We start from the raw sequence: 17811 nt of genomic DNA on the forward strand, positions 1-17811 counted from the left end.
CCTTGAGTACAGTTTACAGGTCTGGAGGCCTCACTTTAGGAAGGATGTAGATTTGCTTCAACGTGTACAGAGAAGGGCAACAAGATTGGTGAGGGGAACGAAGGGGTCCTCTTACCAAGAAAGGCTGAAGTTCTGCAAATTGCAGCGGCTGGAGCCTAGGCACCTGTGAGTTGATCTGATTGAGGTGCATAAGGCCTTGAATGGGTTGAACACACTGAATTCTAATGGGATTCTTCTGCTTGCTTAGATTACGAACCTGAGGGGCCATAAATTCAAATTATTTCCTCTCAGGCATAATTTGAATCATTCAAAAATCAAAAGTATCGATCACTTCCTTCAACAACTTTCTTATGAAAGGTACTTTTGATTTTTGAAAACGAAATTATATGTCTTCTTAGAGAATATGTAAATTTTACGATACGCAGATAACCTTGCAGGGGGAAGCAGTCACATAGGTCAGATGCCCAATTTAGCATAGTCGTACGAGCTTTGACACATATGCAATCGTTTTAGTCCTAGAACTTAATTGTCAGATCTCGTACAATGGACTGAAGCTGTCATCCGGATATCTCTTTATCCAGTTTTTTAAAGTGTATCGTAATTTGTCTATTTGGTAAGTTTCCAGTTTCTTATGATATTTGCGCATTTGCATATGATAAAAAATAAGAGAATATGTATACTTTTGTCCATCGGTCTCTTAATTATTTTCTATTCAATATTTTTTTGCACACATTCTTATCGAAATTTTATTTTGGTTGTGAATATTGTTCAATAATGTCACAGAACTTTAACTTTTAACGCATGTTCGTGATGAAAAAGAGAAAATGAACAGTAAAAAGAAGAGAACGCAAGTAATTAATATACCTTTAAAACTACAGAGTGAATGTCTTATGTGAATCATTTTAGTCGATGAAATTGGCAAAATCTCATATCACTTCATAACTTCCACAGCTTCTATGCTGTTGGCTTCTGATCAACTACTCTTCAAGAAGAAAGGAAAACTTAGCTGGCAGTGGACCAAAAAAAAAGTTACCTGGTTATTGAAACACTAAAGAGAAGTCACTGATGCTTATTCATCCATTAGGAGTCAACAACTCCAGTTGTGACATACCCACTGACGCAATACATAATGTACTCGTATAGAAGGTTGTAGTAATTTGGTTTATATTGCATCTCAATAGAGCTAGTCGGTAGAGCAGTGTATAAATACGCTGTTCTCTAACAATGTTTCTAATAGGTCAGGGTTCGATTAATGTTTCTAATGGGAGCTTGAAAACGCTTCCTAATGGGTTGAGACTTTTATTCATATTTATGTTTTTCAATCACAGACAACAATACAACTCATCGCAACTCCAATTGCATCTGAATAAAATTTCAGAGAAAAGGCAAAACCGTCCCTTCTATATTATTGTAGTATAAACGTTTCTATTTTCAAAGTATTAAGCATCTTTTCTTATTGGAATAATTAAAATCGGGTATAAAAGGTAAGTCCAGATATGACAACAAATCAGCTATAACAATGTAAGGTTTAACATAAAAAAACTACAAAGTATTTTAAGCTTTTTCATTAAGCATTGAAAAAAGTTACAGCCAAAAAATATTGAAATGATTAATATTAACAACTACATTGATTTTTCATCAACATATCCTCCACAAAATTTTATCACTGCCTTACACAGACGTGGTATTCTGGCGATTAATTTTTTAATAATGTCTTGACTCATATTATTCCAAGCGACTGCAAGGTTACAAAAAATTTTGTGAAGATGAGCAGACTTCACAGATTTGACAGTCTAGAGACTCTAGATGATTCCATAAAGCTCTATTGAGTTTAAGTCAGGCGATTGGGGGGAGGGTCACACTATAATTTGCAATAACTCCTGTTGTTCAGTTGCCAGAAAGTCCCTGCAGATTACAGCTATACTTCGGGTCATTGTCTTGTTGTAACATAAAATTCCTTCTATAAAGTCGAAGTCCAGAGGATACTGCATTATGTTCAAGAATGTTTTTATAGTCTTCTTTTCTTAAAATTCCTTTAATTCTGACGATATCACCTACTCCAGAAAAACAGAAACAATCCCAGACCATGATGGAACCATTACTGTGCTTGACTGTACGAACTAAACGATGAGGTACCATTTTTTTTGTTTCAGTTGATCATCTTACATAAACTCTACGCTTGGATCCATCATTTCAAATTTCATATTTGGATTCATCCGTTCACAGTACGTTTTTCCACCCTTTAACTGTCTAGTGTTGATGGCTTTTAGCCCAAGCAAACCGTTTCTTCCGATTTTAATAAGGTTTTTCGACCGGTACATGACCATAAGTCCTTGTGCTTGTTTAAGACGGTTTCATAGTGGATGTAGACAGACACGGAAATTTCTCTGTTCCTATTAAACTCAGCTCGGATTTCACGTACAGTATGTCGTCAGTTACGTTTAGAAATCAGTGTTATGGTCTTACCCTGTGCTTCCGTTGGTAAGCGCGGTCGCCCTGATCATGGTTTGTCCTTTAAACTGCCAGTCTCCTTGAATCATCGAATGGTAGTTTGTACTCCTTTAAATAAAATACTTACACTGCTCGACAAAATTAACAGAACAAAATGTTTTTCATGAATATTTTATTGTGAACAGTATCGCTGAGACCAATATTTGATAAAAATAGGCATCCTGATGCAAATTCAGTATCCAATAGAAATCGATCTACCACCTTACAGAGCCGCACATTATGCAAATTATTCATGCCTATAAAAACACCGGTTGCAACCACGTCAATTCATTCCTGTTTTTTTTTGGCTTGCTCAGTGGGCCAGCCACGTCACCAGTACTCAGGGTGGCAAGTCATCGTCGTTTAGATATTTTTTTGAGATGGCTGGCCATTGGACGACTTGAAGCCAAGCAGGCGGAGGTGATATGTTGGCTTAAACACACAAAACTTTCAACAAACACTCTTTCTGAATGATGGGTGTTCGATTTTATAAGTTACAGGTCTTACTCCTCAGTTTATATTATTGCACAATACTCAGAATAGTCTACAACCTTCCATAATATTGAAACAATAATCCCACTTTCTAGAATATTCTAGAACCACCTACAACGTTCTACCATGTTCTACCGATTCAAGAATTTCGTACACCTTTTTTTGCAATATCCTCGAATATTCTAGAAGTTTATTAAATATTATTTAAATTTTTTGATTTTTATACATAATAAAATTGGTAAACAAGTTGGTCTATTTTAATAAAAACTGAAAATTAAACATGATTCCAAACCTTTAGGCAGGAGTATAAAGTATGTTCTATATGCAACTATTAAACACCATTCTTCTCACAACTACAGTCATGAGCTAGCAGGATATTAAGAGAATTTTCATTCTTTAACCTGCTATTGGCCATCTAACACTAATTTTATGTTGCTGTAAGCTGTCGAATTACAGTATGCAGTAAATTCTTTAAAATCCGACACCCTCGGATATTTAGACGTGCCGGATTTTAGAGGTATAGCTAACGGTTGAGCAGTTTTAGAGAAGCACATTTCAATAAATACTAAGCACAAAAACTGATTTTATTTACACTTATATTGACTAATTTGTTATTTCAATTTTGTGGGAAACAGGATTTAAATATTGCATTATCCAATAAAGAGGATTGCATGGGTAATGCAATGGTCTTAATTCTCAAAGAACAAACTTGCCTTTGTAACGAATTGCCTGGTATTGACCTACTTTCAACAGACAGCTTTTAACTATATTATAACTTTGAAAACTATTTCGTACAGGCAAAACGTGGAGCAATTCTTTACAACTATTTTTTCTATGTGTTGTCACTAGAGACCACTTGCTATTGAACGAGCAGCTAGTTAGTTCTGAAAGAGGCTGTCATAGCAGCATTATCTTTTAAACAAATGGTCAGTTAACCTTTTTATAGAGGCCATGTGTTTGAAAGTAGTGGAATACCAGGGAAACCTCTTTGCAAAGGCAATTTTATTCTCCTGTGAAGTTAAGACCATTACATTATCTGTACGGTTTAAAATCTTGCTGGCTGCAATAACATTTTTAAAGGACAAGATAGACCTGCGGGCATCTTATAATGAAAGAAATGTTACTTTTTTGCATGGATTCCTAAAGACAAAAATCCCATCCATCATACGAATGCCGGATTGCTGTCTTAATATTTCCGGATTATAAAAAATATATATATATATATTTTTTTTTTATAAACACTCGGCATATAAAATTATATACTGTATTTTTATGTATACCATTATCTCCAAAAGGATCGAGACATCTCTAAGATTTCAGAAAAATGAACCGTATTCACTATTCCACGCTTCAGAATAGGTACAAAAGCATATGAATTCACAGGAGAAGTAAGCAGATCAACGAACATCCTTTGTAAAAAGGATAGGTGGAACAGGACCAGGGTATGTCTGCCAGGGGCAAAGGTTGATGACGTTGTAGAGCGGATATCATCTTTCAAGGGCACAAAAGGTGATATAGTTGTACACGTTGGCACTAATGATATTAAGAGTAGGAGACCGGAGGAATTACTCAACAAGTACAGGTCACTGTTGAAAAAAAGCCGTGAAATAGGGTTGAATTTGAAAGTGTCTGCAATTCTGCCCAGACACGATAATAGAGAGTATATGATGAGAGCCTTGTCGGTCAATTCGGCCCTGGAAAGATTGTGCAAGGCTCAAGGGGTAGAATTTTTTTCAGCCTGGACTGTACTTGTTAACAGGAGAGATTGCTTCTACAGGGATGGGATACACTTAAATAGAAAGGGTGCAAGAATATTTGCTGATGCTATCGAGGCAGTGTTAGGTGGGTCGGAAAACTGCTAGTTCGGGGGGATACAAAGAATAATAGTTTAACAGTAACCGCAGGCAGAGGTGAAGGTGATTCTTGCACAACTTCTATTAGAATAAGAAGCGACCTGGAGCGAGGGGTGTTGGGGGTTTCAGGGACGGATGGCAGTCATCATGGAATAGTTGGGTATATGGGATGTGTTAGGGTAACAAGGAATAGGTATAGGAGCATGTATGCTTGCATGTATACCAATGCTAGAAGTATAGTAAATAAATTTGATGAATTTGAAGTGTTGGTCAAGACATCAAAGGCGGATATTGTTGGGATAGCAGAGACGTGGTGTCACAAAGATATAAGGAATGCAGAACTGGAATTTGGGGAGTACAATGTGTACAGAAAGGATAGACAGGACAGAAAGGGAGGGGGTGTTATGCTGTTAATTAAGAAAAACATAAAATCAAAGGAAGTGCACCCAGTTAATATAGATGAACAGTGCTCTGTTGAGTCAGTTTGGTGTGAGATAAGCGCTGCGAAAGGAAAAATAAGAGTAGGAGTGTGTTATAGGCCTAATGACTTGAATGAGTACAATGAACAATTGTACAGAGAAATAGAGTGGGCCAGTAAATCAGAATGTCTTATAATGGGGGATTTTAACTTCCCAGATATTCACTGGAACTTGTGGGTTGGTCACTCACACACTAGTCAGACTTTTGTGGATTTATTGGATGATTGTTTTCTGCAGCAGCATGTTCGAGAGGCAACCAGAGAAAGTAACACTCTTGATCTGGTTATCAGCAGTGATCATTCGTGTATTAAGAATTTGCAGATAAAGGAACCACTAGGTGGCAGTGATCACAGTGTGCTGAAGTGGGATTTACTCAAAGAGGTAACTACCGTCAGGGGTAAAGGAAAGGGTTTTTGCTTCCGTAAAGGGGAGTACAGTGGTCTCAGACAGTTTTTAATTTCTGTACAGTGGGATCAACTGACGATGTTACAAACAGTAAATTCTAAGTGGGAAGCATTCAAAGAATTAATCGTGGAAGCTACTAGACTTTATATACCGATTAAGAAATATCGTTCAAGGTTTAGGCCTAAATGGTTATCAAATGAACTAATGAGACTCGTGAAAGAGAAGAAAAATGCATGGGATGCATATAAATTATCAGGTGACGCAGAAGCCTGTGGCAGATATAAGCTAGTCTGTAATCAGGTCACAAAGGAGGTTCGGCAGGCGAAGGCAGATTACGAGAAATCCTGAGCAAGAGATGCTAAGAAAAACAGCAAGGATTTCTTTACTTATATAAACTCTAAAAGGAAGGGGATGAATCTGATTGGTCCACTTGACATCGATGGTTCAACTGTTGATGATCCTGCTCAGATAGCAAACAAACTGAATGAGTATTTTGCATCTACACTCACACGTGAGGAATTATTAAGGTTTGAAAATGGCAGAAGGTTATCAAATTGTAGCAGTGTGCTTAATGATTTTGTAATAACTGAGAGCAAAGTGGAGGAGAAATTGTTGAAGTTAAACATAAGAAAGGCACCTGGGGTGGATGGGATCTATCCAGTTATTTTAAAGGAGGCGGCAAAGCAACTAAGCAAACCCTTAGCCATAATTATGAGAGCATCCTTGGACTCAGGGGAGGTTCCCACGGACTGGAGATGTGCAAATGTGTCCCCAATTCACAAAGGTGGATCGAAGGGTGACACAAGTAATTACAGACCAGTTAGTTTAACTTCTGTTCCGGGTAAAATAATGGAGTCGCTGGTTAAAGATGCATTGCAGGATCATCTAGACAAGACTGCAGCAATAATTCAAACACAGCATGGGTTTGTTAAGGGAAAGTCTTGTCTGACAAATTTGATTGGTTATTATGATGTGGTAACAAAGGAACTGGATGCAAAAAATAATTTTGATATCATATACTTGGATTTCAGGAAAGCTTTTGACACTGTTGCGCATGGAAGACTACTGTACAAATTGGAGCAGAATGGTATTAAGGGTAAGTTGCTACAATGGATAAAAGGATGGTTAAGTGGGAGAAGACAGAGGGTGGTAATCAATGGGTGCTGCTCTTCGTGGACTAATGTTATTAGTGGAGTCCCACAGGGTTCGGTGTTGGGTCCACTGTTGTTTTGTGTATTTATCAATGATATTGATGAAGGTATATCAGGCTTAATGTCGAAGTTTGCAGATGACACAAAGGTTGGCAGGGTTGTTAATGACAGTAATGGCAGTGTGCTACTGCAACAGGATCTAGATAATTTGGGCAGATGGGCTAAGAAGTGGCAACTGAAGTTTAACCTTGACAAATGCAAAGTACTGCATATGGGTAGAAGTAACCCCAGAGAAACGTACCAACTGTGTGGTACTACACTTAAGGTGGTAGAAAATGAAAAAGACCTGGGAGTAATTGTGCAGTCAGATATGAAGTTTTCTGAGCAGTGCAGACAGGCTGCTAGGGCGGGTCATGGGGTTTTGTCAATGATATATAGGAATTTTGCTAGCAGGGAAAAGGAGGTGATTGTCCCTCTGTATAAGGCAATGGTCAGGCCACGCCTTGAGTACTGCGTACAGGTCTGGAGGCCTCTTTTTAGGAAGGATGTAGATTTGCTTGAGCGTGTACAGAGAAGAGCAACACGATTGGTGAGGGGAATGAAGGGATTCTCTTACCAAGAGAGGCTTAAGTTCTGCAAATTGCAGTGGCTGGAGACTAGGCACCTGCGCGGTGATCTGATTGAGGTCTATAAGGCCTTGAATGGGTTGAGCACGCTGAATTCTGATGGGATCCTTCCACTTGTTCAGATTACCAACCTACGGGGACATAAGTTCAAATTAAGAAAGGACAGATGTAGAATAGATGTGCGGAAATTTGCCTTTAGCCAGCGGGTGGTTAATTGCTGGAACAAACTTCCATCTGTCGTTGTGGAAGTTGATAGGTTAAATAAATTTAAGGAGGAACTGGACAGGCATTTGGAGGGAATGGTGTGATTTTTTTTTTTTTTTTTTTTTTTTGGCTGATGCTGCATAAGCTCCTACACTTGCTTTCTTGCATCATGTGCCACTACTACTACTACTACTACTACTACTACTACTACGAAATAGAGTAGATGGAACGAGGCGTTGAGGTTAGCACTACCAACGATGAGTCATTGTGGGATTCCATATTAGAAATCAATCTGTTCGTGCCATTACCGCAAAACTGCAAAGCCAAATTAATGGTAGCTCATATAATCACCAAATGGTGCTACCACAGCCGGGAAAGTTCGGATAGAACGCAGAAATTGGCAGAAAGAGATGGAAGAAGCTCAGAAAAGTGACAAACGTCATCGAATACTGTCAGCGAGAAGTTGAGGGAAATCACAGGAATTGATATTAGTACAAAGATTGAAACACAGGGAACTGTACGGTATCGGCTTTTACGGAATAGCTCAGCACAGAAACAAAACACCACAAGACAGCTTCGACTTGCCTGATGCACAACCCATAGTAATTAATACTGGAACATTAGAAAACTGTTTTGTAGAGTGACGAATCATGGCTCGCGATTTTACGATTTGATAACCGCGTTTGGGTTTGACGGAAGCCCAGAAAACGTTATTTACCAGCTGTAAAGTTTGGAGGAGATATTGTAACCGTCTGGGATTATTTATCGTGCTTTGGAATTGAACCGTTGGCAGTCTGCGCGGTAGCACAGTAGTATTGTCACCGTCCTCCCCACACCGGGTGGAAAAGGCCCGGGTTTCAAATTCCGTCGATGACGCGAGGAACTTTAATGGGCTTTTTTCACTCCGTGGCTGAGTTATTCGGTCTCAGGCGTAGATAGTAAGGTTCCCCCCCAGAAACTGGAGTTTTTCGTCCAGAAAAACAGACAAATGGACCATAGAACACACGCAATTAACAGACATACGACGCACAGCACGGCAGATGAATTTAATTATTCGGGTGGCCTAAAATAATAGTTTGAATCGTTGTCAGTCGCTTCTAGAACAATGAATGCTATGGGTACATTAAGATTCTGGGCAGTTCCATTCTTCGTACACTGTAGTAGTGCTACGAGGAGAGTCCTTTTCTGTTTCAGCATTGTAGTGCACTGTATCATACTACACAACCTGTAGCGACTTAGTCAGAATACGTGAACGTGCGAAAGCTTCAATGCCCCAGCCCCAAAAGTACACAATATAGTTGCAATAAGTGATACCAGAGTATATCCGTACAGCTGACAGAGATTCGTCTGATCAAATTCTGATACAATATGTGGTTGAATAGAAAATTGCTTTTGTCATCTACACTGATTTTTCATCCAGATTTTATCATCCTACAATGGCGGACAAAAAAACTGCATCACTTTAAAAAAAGTAACATTTGTAGTGAAACGTATAAGATATTGTTTGATTACAGTCATTTTGTTTGTCGCAAAGCAAAGGTATTGCATCAGATAACGCTTCTATTACACCAGACAGTAATTTCAAGGTATTGCATCAGCCCTTTCTATAAATACGGCGTTGGAAGGGTATACACGCTCATTAGTGTCCTGTTTAGTGGAAGTATATGCATGGCTCCATATGTTCAGTTGACACCAAGAAAAAAAAAGTGTAGCTGTTGCTCTGTCCCAGGAAGGGCTTTCTACGCGTGCTATCGCTGATAAAATAGGCTGCCACAATATCCCGGGTGATGAAATTAAAGCGTGAAACCGGTGATGTGAAGAGAAGACCTAGATCAGGTCGTCGTAAGAGAGTGACTACGCCTTCCCAGGATCGATATTTGAAACGGCTATACCTTCGTAATCGCCATGCTAGTGCTCCTGATCTAAAACTGGACTTTGAGATGGCCTCTGGTGTTGAAACAAGTGCACGAACTATCCAAAGACGGCTTTCGGAATGATGCCTATCGGCCCAAGAAGAAGGTTTTGTTGACCTAACAAATGAGGAAAAAGCGACTTGCTTGGGCTAAAACGCATGTTTCATGGGCAAAAGAGCAATGGGACACCGTCATCTTTTCTGACGAATCGAAATTCAGTCTGCATGGCTCGGGTGGAAAGCGATATGTCAGAAGACGAAAATCGGAGGCATACCATCCTGACTGTATAACACCGACTGTAAAGTTCCCCACCGGTCAGATAGTCTTGGGATACATAACAAGCAAAGGGGTGGGGCGAATTAAGTTTATTAACAGAACGGTGAATGCAGAAACCTACACTGCTGTCTTGGAGGAGTACTTGAAACCCATTATTAGGGATCACGACATAGACATCAAAACTGCATTTTTCAACAGGACTCAGCACCTTCCCACACAGCAAAATTGTTAAGTTTTATGCTATTTAGATTTAATGATGAGTTTGTCTTCTTGTCTCACAAAGCTTAAAACCTACTTACTCCAATGTTTTCCCTCGTGTTTCTCCCTTAAGGTGCAGTCATACCTCAGAAATGCTGGCATTACAGTGTTGGACTGGCCAGGGCAACAGTGCAGATTTGAATCCTATTGAAAATTGCTGGTACATAATGTCGTTTAAAATTGCTCAGAAGAAGACAACAAGTAAGGTTCAGCTGCAGGAGAGCATTGTAAGGGTGTGATACCACGAAATTGGGCAACCGTATATCCTTTAATTAACTCTATGCCAGATCATTGCAAGGCTGTAAATGCAGCTCAAGGAGGAACAACAAAATATTGAGGACTTGTTTTGCTGATTTACAGCAAATTTTGCTGATTTATTACGTTAACTTGTCATTTCAGTTTGTACACGTAAATGCAATACAATACAAATTTGTATATGTTTGGTTGCCATATTTGGGGTGGTCTTTCAGTATGTATGGAAGACCACCCCAAATCATCAGAAAGCACTAAAGTCTCTACATCTCAAGTAACTATTTCCAAGCGTCCAGCCAGAGCCCAGAACGAAATTAATATTGCTAAATCTCAATTATTCAAACAAAGTACAATATCACCATTAAAGCCCGAAGTTTCGTCTCCAGGCTTGGAGCTGCCACCAAATCTGAAGACTTCATCAACTTAATTAAAGAAGAATTATAGTTTCAAAATGTGCACGTGCGCTCTTTGAAGACACAATGATCTGCCTACTTGTTGTTTATTATAACGCCTACCATCCCAAATGGAAAAAGTGCGAACGACTTCTGTTATCTGATAAATTCAGTATTGCTCAAGAGTTAAACAAACATATTCTTCTAGATTTCAAACTAATCATACAAAGAGATCAGCTTCATTTCCTGATTTCGCACCAGTTAAACAAAAGAGGCTGCCATAGCCGAGTAGTCACGCGCGCGGGTACAGCAATACACTTGCTTTGAGTGACTGGGGTTCAAGCCCGTGACTGCTAAATACGGTTTTGTTTCTTGTATTCTGACCGTTTGGTACTCCCGGACTATAAATAGACATTTTATTATTTGCATGATTTCTCATATTTCCATTAATTACGCATTTTACCTTTTGGGAAGATATTTATGGCAATTAGGTATATTAGGTGGAGTCTTTTTATTGGATTTCATTCAGAGAGATATATATTCCATCTAACAAATGCATTTCGAACATTTATGCAACCCCCAATACAGCGCAAAACACATTATTTGCAAAATTCACAAGTGATGCAGTTTTTTTTGTCCGCCACTGTATATTCACAGACGTTCACGAGTAGGAAAAAAAATATCGCCTGGTTTCACAAAATTAAATGATAAGGTAAAACCTTTATAACAATTCGCCATGCATCAGAACTTGGCACTTCCCTTTCGGATATCACGGTGAACACGGATTAAACTAATTTTGCGGCGCTTACTACAATATAAGGAAAAAAAAAAAAAAAACTTGAAACGAGAAATAACGATCCTTTTTAAAATTTCTCCTCTCTTTATACAAATTTCCAGGTCAGATTTCAACTTAAGGTGTCATTTCGAAAGAGAGAGAGAGAGAGGAAAAGAAAAGAAATTGCTTTGTTTCCGAGATTAAAATGATGAAACTGCTTTGATGAAAAGTTGTAACGAAGATGAAATTTTTTAAAAATCTAATCAGAATTAATAAGAGTCCAACCAAAAGTATTGTTAGTACATGTAATAATTATCATTATATAGTTACTGACAAAACATCCGTTTAATGTTCTTAATGGATTTAAAATTTTTTATTTTTTATTTTTTTAATATACCAATGCTTTATAACAGCAAAAACAGCATGCCAACCTGTGAAGCGGATATAGCCATATTAAATATATGGATGAATCATTTTAATATTTATTCACTAGAGGGCACCTCCAACAGTGCTTATTTCTGTATCTCACTATCGATGTCCTGACAAATGTCAGTTATTTCACTCTTACGTTCTACAACACACGAACTGGTTGTAATTTGTCCTTTGAATATTTAAAGCAGCAAATGAGGCTGTTGAAAATATTTCACATGCAAACGTTGATGCCACTTCACCCCAGGATTATATCTAAGTTTAGCCACGTAACAATATACAGTATATATATATACTTTTTTATTTCAGTTTAATTTGGTTGGTATGCAAAACAAACAAATAAGTTAGGCTTTCGTATTAGTATTAGTAGTGGCAAATGATTCAAGAAAGAAAGCTTATCACCGGAAAAAAAAAACACTTTCCATATCACATGTTCATCCCCTGTAAGAATATATCTAGTTCCCCCTTAAATTTATTCACAATATCCACTTCCACAACAATTTTTTTTCCCGACAATCAACTGTCCTCGGGTAAAAAGCAAACTTCGTACATGTACATGTTCCGCAGATGTCTTGCAACCATCTTTCCTCAAATTGAATTTATATCCCCTTGTGTGTAGTCTTGAGCACATGTGTGTAGTCTTGAGCAAGAGGAAGAATGCCATTAACATTGAACTTACTCGATCCATTCAAAACCTTAAACACCTCAATTAGATCTCACAGGTACCTAGTTTCAAGACGCAGCACTTGCAGATTTGAAGCCTTTCTTGGTAAGAGCACCCTTTTGTTTACCTCACTAATCTCGTTGCCCTTCTTTGCACCCGTTCCAACAGATCCAATACTTCCTAAAACGAGGCTTCCAGACTTATATGCAGTGTCCAAGATGTAGTTTGACCATTGCCTTTTACAGAGGAACAATTACCTCCTTATCTCCTTTTTATCTCTAGCCAGATTAATTTATTTCTGTTTTTCTTTCTTACGAAAGGCTGAACTGATATATCTGAATTGTTGTGAAGGGTGGCATGCTCAAGGGCTGGGCTAGGTTGTTTACAATATGCAGTGAGGAAACTAGGGCCACGAGGATAAATAAAAAAATAAATATACAGAAATACACAATTAACAACATAAAATGCAGAATCCTTAAACCCTCTGAACTTCTTCAAAACTTTCTTTCCAACTGCCTTTTCCTCTCTCACGAGTCTCTCTCCTCCCATTCTCCATTCTCTTCTTTTGATCAATCATTTTTCCTTCAAAACTGTTCCTCTTCTCTCTCATTCGCTCCTGTCCTTTTTTCTTTGTCCAGCCCTTTTGGATGAGCATTTTTCCCATGGAGTACCGAAAATTAGTTGCTGAGATGCTTCCCTGGGCGGCCATCGCTTAACGATCTTTTCCTTTACCCTTTCCGTTCCACGCTTTACCAGAAGTAAGCGATGGCCCTACAGTTATATGGAGCATTTTAGGGTTGGTTTCTTTATTTCTCCCCCCAAACTTATACGGAGTACTACTGGCCATTACCATAGTTTCCAGCCGGATCATTTTCATATAACACAGTCCTCTCCTCCCGCAGTCACTCTTTAATTATTCTGTTTTCACAAGGACCAGCTTCCAGTGTTATACAGCGGTCGACTTCAAATGAAAATCTGATGGAAGTTTTAGATAAACAAGCAATTTGCCCAAACCTACTGTTTGATATAATTAATTCCAAAAAAAAAAAAAAATTAATTAAACTTGTAAGATTGATTTCTTACAATACAGTTCAAGCGGCGCCACTTATTTCCCACAACTCCGCGATCAGTTTTGTGTTGAATACAGTACCCTGTAAAGGCCAGATAGTGTGAGTGATATGTGGTTTGTGTACCATAGTGTAGGGTTGTTGTTCATCTGGCCTCTTAGCTTAGGGGTATAAGGAACACCACCGACTAGTTACCGTATCAGGCGCGGGAAGCCAGGCCAGATCGTATGGATCAAGTTCCCTGGCTGGGTAAATCCTGGCGTCGCCTGGCCTTGCCAGGCAGGGCCCTAAAAATATAGTTCCGCAGTGAGATAGCTCTGCACTAATGTTATTGTTTGTACTCCGGCACGACCACCAGGTCAGAAAAGTTCACAATAAATCACGAATACAATCATTAATAGTATTTAGCAGTCGCAGGCTTGAGCCACGGCCCACTCAAATAGCATGATAATGCACTCTCGCTCGTGACCACTCGGCTATGTCACTGAAATTATCTCGTTTCTCCAGATGTCGCAAAATAATCCCTAAAACTCAAAGTTTTTTGGAAAATTTATAATACTTATTGCGTTTCTTTGAAAATTCTGCTCTCCATCTACAATGCCTAACAAAAGAAAAGGAGCAGTAATAAATAAAGAACAAAATAAATAAGATTTTAGCCGTAATATTCCATGAGCAATATTCCAAAATTCCAAAATATGTCTTAATTTCATTAAGACATATTTTTAATTAATTACATCTTTAATCTGGCACGTTTACCGTTTCGTATTGCGAGAGGTTTCCGAAAAGTAAAGTAACACATTTTTTTTTCTAGATGATGTTTAATGATACGACGTTAAAATTAAACACCAAGAAATAAGTGAACATGCACTACTTTTCCACAAAGTCTCCGGTTTTATTGATGCACTTGTCCCAACGATGGATCAGTTTATCAATACCAGTACTGAAGAAGTCTGTGCCCACACACAGACCAACATCGCACCGACTGATGAACTTCCTCATCCGTGGTGAAATGCTTTCCTGAAAGGTGGTTTTTCAGATGGCCAAACAAATGGAAGTATGAAGGCGTTAAGTCTGGACTGTAGGGGGAGGGGATTGACAGAATTTCCCAACGATTACGGCGCAACCACTCACGAGTGGTGTGGGCAGTGTGTGGACTTGCGTTGTTGTGCAACAAAATCATGCCGCTTGTCAGGAGTCCTGGTCGTTTGCGTCGAATGTTGGCTTTCAGTTTTTCCAACGTTGTACAGTAACGCTGTGCATTGATTGTTTGTTCCTTCCTTCGGCAAGAAATCCATCAACAAAACGCCTTGATGATCCCAGAACACTGTGGCCAATGACTTTTCGGACACTGGGAACGGTTTGAATTTTTTGCGCACAGGAGATTGTGGATGTTTCCAGGTCATGGAGTCTTGTTTGCTCTCCGGGTTAAAGCGATGAACCCACGTTTCGTCTGCTGTGACTAAGCGAGCTTGAAAATCCTCTCCTTCGTCGTTCTATCCCAAAAGGTTCTCCAGACACATCCCCATGCGTTTTGCTTTGCCCTTCTCTGACAATTGTCGGGGCACCCAGCGGCAGCACACCTTTCGAAAGCCAAGGACATCGTGAACAGTCGACTTATACCCACGTTCACTATTTGTGCAATTTCACGCAGTTTCACTCTCCTGTTTTCAAGAACGATACCCTTAATGCGCGAAATGTTGTCTTCTGTCTTGCTCGACGGAGGCCTGCCCGCCCGATGTCGATCTTCAATGTCAACACGGCCCGCTTTAAATTCATTGCACCAAAAGCACACCTGCTTCTTTGTCATCATCATCTTTTCGCCATACACAGCAACCAGTTCATGGTGAATGTCACTTGGTGAAGACCCTTTTGCTTGCAAAAAGCGAATAACTTCACGAACACCTGTTTTGGACCACACTCGCACGGCTGCCGTCATTTTGCAACTGGAATCTGCTGGGCGACAGTACCGCAACACTGCACTAGCGGTCTTTTTGAACGTTATTAACGGGTCTATCTGTCCACCGCGTTTCATAATCCCAGAGGCTCACATGTGAGTATGGGCTAGGCACACCCAGGGAACCGATAGGGGGCATGGCGCATCGTCCGTGCGGTCACGTTTCTTTGTGCTCTGATTAATAAGTGATTTTAGTGCCGATTAAACATAGAATTACTGTTCGGCAAAGATCTGGACTTGAAGAACTAATGATACTGAACTACCAGGTAATTTTATGTAAAACTCTGTGTGGATTTAAAGAACTTATCTGAGTTTTACTAATTTTACACTTGACAGCGTTGTGCCTGCACGTAGCCCGTATGCGCAGAGCCAATAGGGCTGCCTTCACGATTGTCATTATGGCTGCCAGACACGTTGTTTATTTCACGCTCGTAGATTTCAGTTTAAAGTGTTTTTCACAGCAAGAGTGTATACAGTGTTTCTTCAACTCCAGTGGACTCTCAAGGTGAGAAAATTTTCTGTGCTTTGTTGGGAGTTTGGCTGGTTGGAAGCGTCACTATTTGTATTCTTTGTGTCAGACCGCAAGGTCACCTTGTGGCTGACATCTGGAATATAGAGAGGCGACCGATATAGCGATCGCCACGCTTCTACCCTGCTCTTGACTTGGGAGGTGCAACGGTGCTTGTAACCTTGGACAACATTTGTGTCCCAACATTTTCCACTAAACTGTGTGCTAGTTTTACCCAAAATAATGACATTTGTGTGCACCCCCCCCTCTGCCATAGACTTATCATGGTAAAGGCGGAACATTTCTAGGGTAGATTCTACTGTCTTTAAATACCACTATCGTGTTGGCCGCGCCCAGAAACCCCACAGGGAAGTAGTCCCGTTGTTCTAGGTCTATTTTTACACCCGGCTATCTCCCTCCCCACATGTGACTGAGGGGATAGCCCAATGACTTAAAGGCCCACAACTCAAATTCTTTTGTGCTTCGCACTTGTGGCTGATTTTATTTACATAACGCGCACACTGCTTCTTGATAGTAGAAAGGAAATCCCGATAAACCGACGAGTCTCGGTCATCCGGAAATAGTGATATGGAGAGGAATACGGACAAAAGCAGAGCCCCTCTTAGGGGAACCCAGGGCGACGAATGCATAATCATCACAAACCAACAGAACGAAGGGATAGATCCCCGCTCCGGGACCCCCCAAACGGGTAAGAAGAAAAACAAAAAAGGCTCTATACCAAAATTTGAGATAGAAACCCGTTCCCAGACGGAGATAAGGGAAACGCAGGAAAATCTCACAGCGATTACGACAAAGGAGACTAGCGACGACAAGACACAGGAAACCTTCCTGGATCCTACCTTACCCGAAGGTACAATGTATGAAAAATCCCTGTTCCTGAAAACTGCTCTAGAATCCCTCTTTAAAGAGCAAACAAACAGAGTCACCACTGCACTAAGGGCTCAAATAATAACATTGTGGAACAAACTCGATGCACTCCTTGTCGAAGCCTACCTCGAGAGCGAAAGGGCCAAGGCTAAACTGCAAGCCTACGCTGAATGTGGGGCAAAACAAATGCCACAGCGTGCACCCACATATGCACAATCGCTGAGGACCACTGCTCCAGATACCTCTCTACAACTGCCACGTGTGGCAACTACTACAAAACGCAAAACGCTCCTGCCGACTCCACACCTAGTAATATTAAAACCGACCTCAACAGCACAACACCAGACTAGTGAAGAGGTGAAACAAACCATTATGAAGAACCTCTCACAGGATCTTAAGACTACAAAAATCAAATCTGTCCGAAAAATAAGGAATACAGGTGTCATCATTGAAACCCAGACGAAGGAAGACGCAAACGAAATCCTCAACAACCCAAGGATCCAGACACTCGGCTTAGAGGCAGCGTCCCCCAAGAAAAAGGGCCCCAGTATAGTCATTTTTAATACCAGCAAGGATCTAACACCAGAAGCTCTGCAGAAGGAACTATATTCCAGGAACCTTCAGCATGAGTATCCAAACGTGGAACCAACGACACTAATCACCCCAAAATTCCAAACAAAATCCAGGACAGGAGACCACACAAATTGGGTAGTTGAACTTACACCAGAGGCATGG

Source organism: Mastigoproctus giganteus, chromosome 6 (genome assembly GCF_048544385.1).
Source record: "Mastigoproctus giganteus isolate SK-2022 chromosome 6, ASM4854438v1, whole genome shotgun sequence".
In the NCBI taxonomy this organism is placed as follows: domain Eukaryota; kingdom Metazoa; phylum Arthropoda; class Arachnida; order Uropygi; family Thelyphonidae; genus Mastigoproctus; species Mastigoproctus giganteus.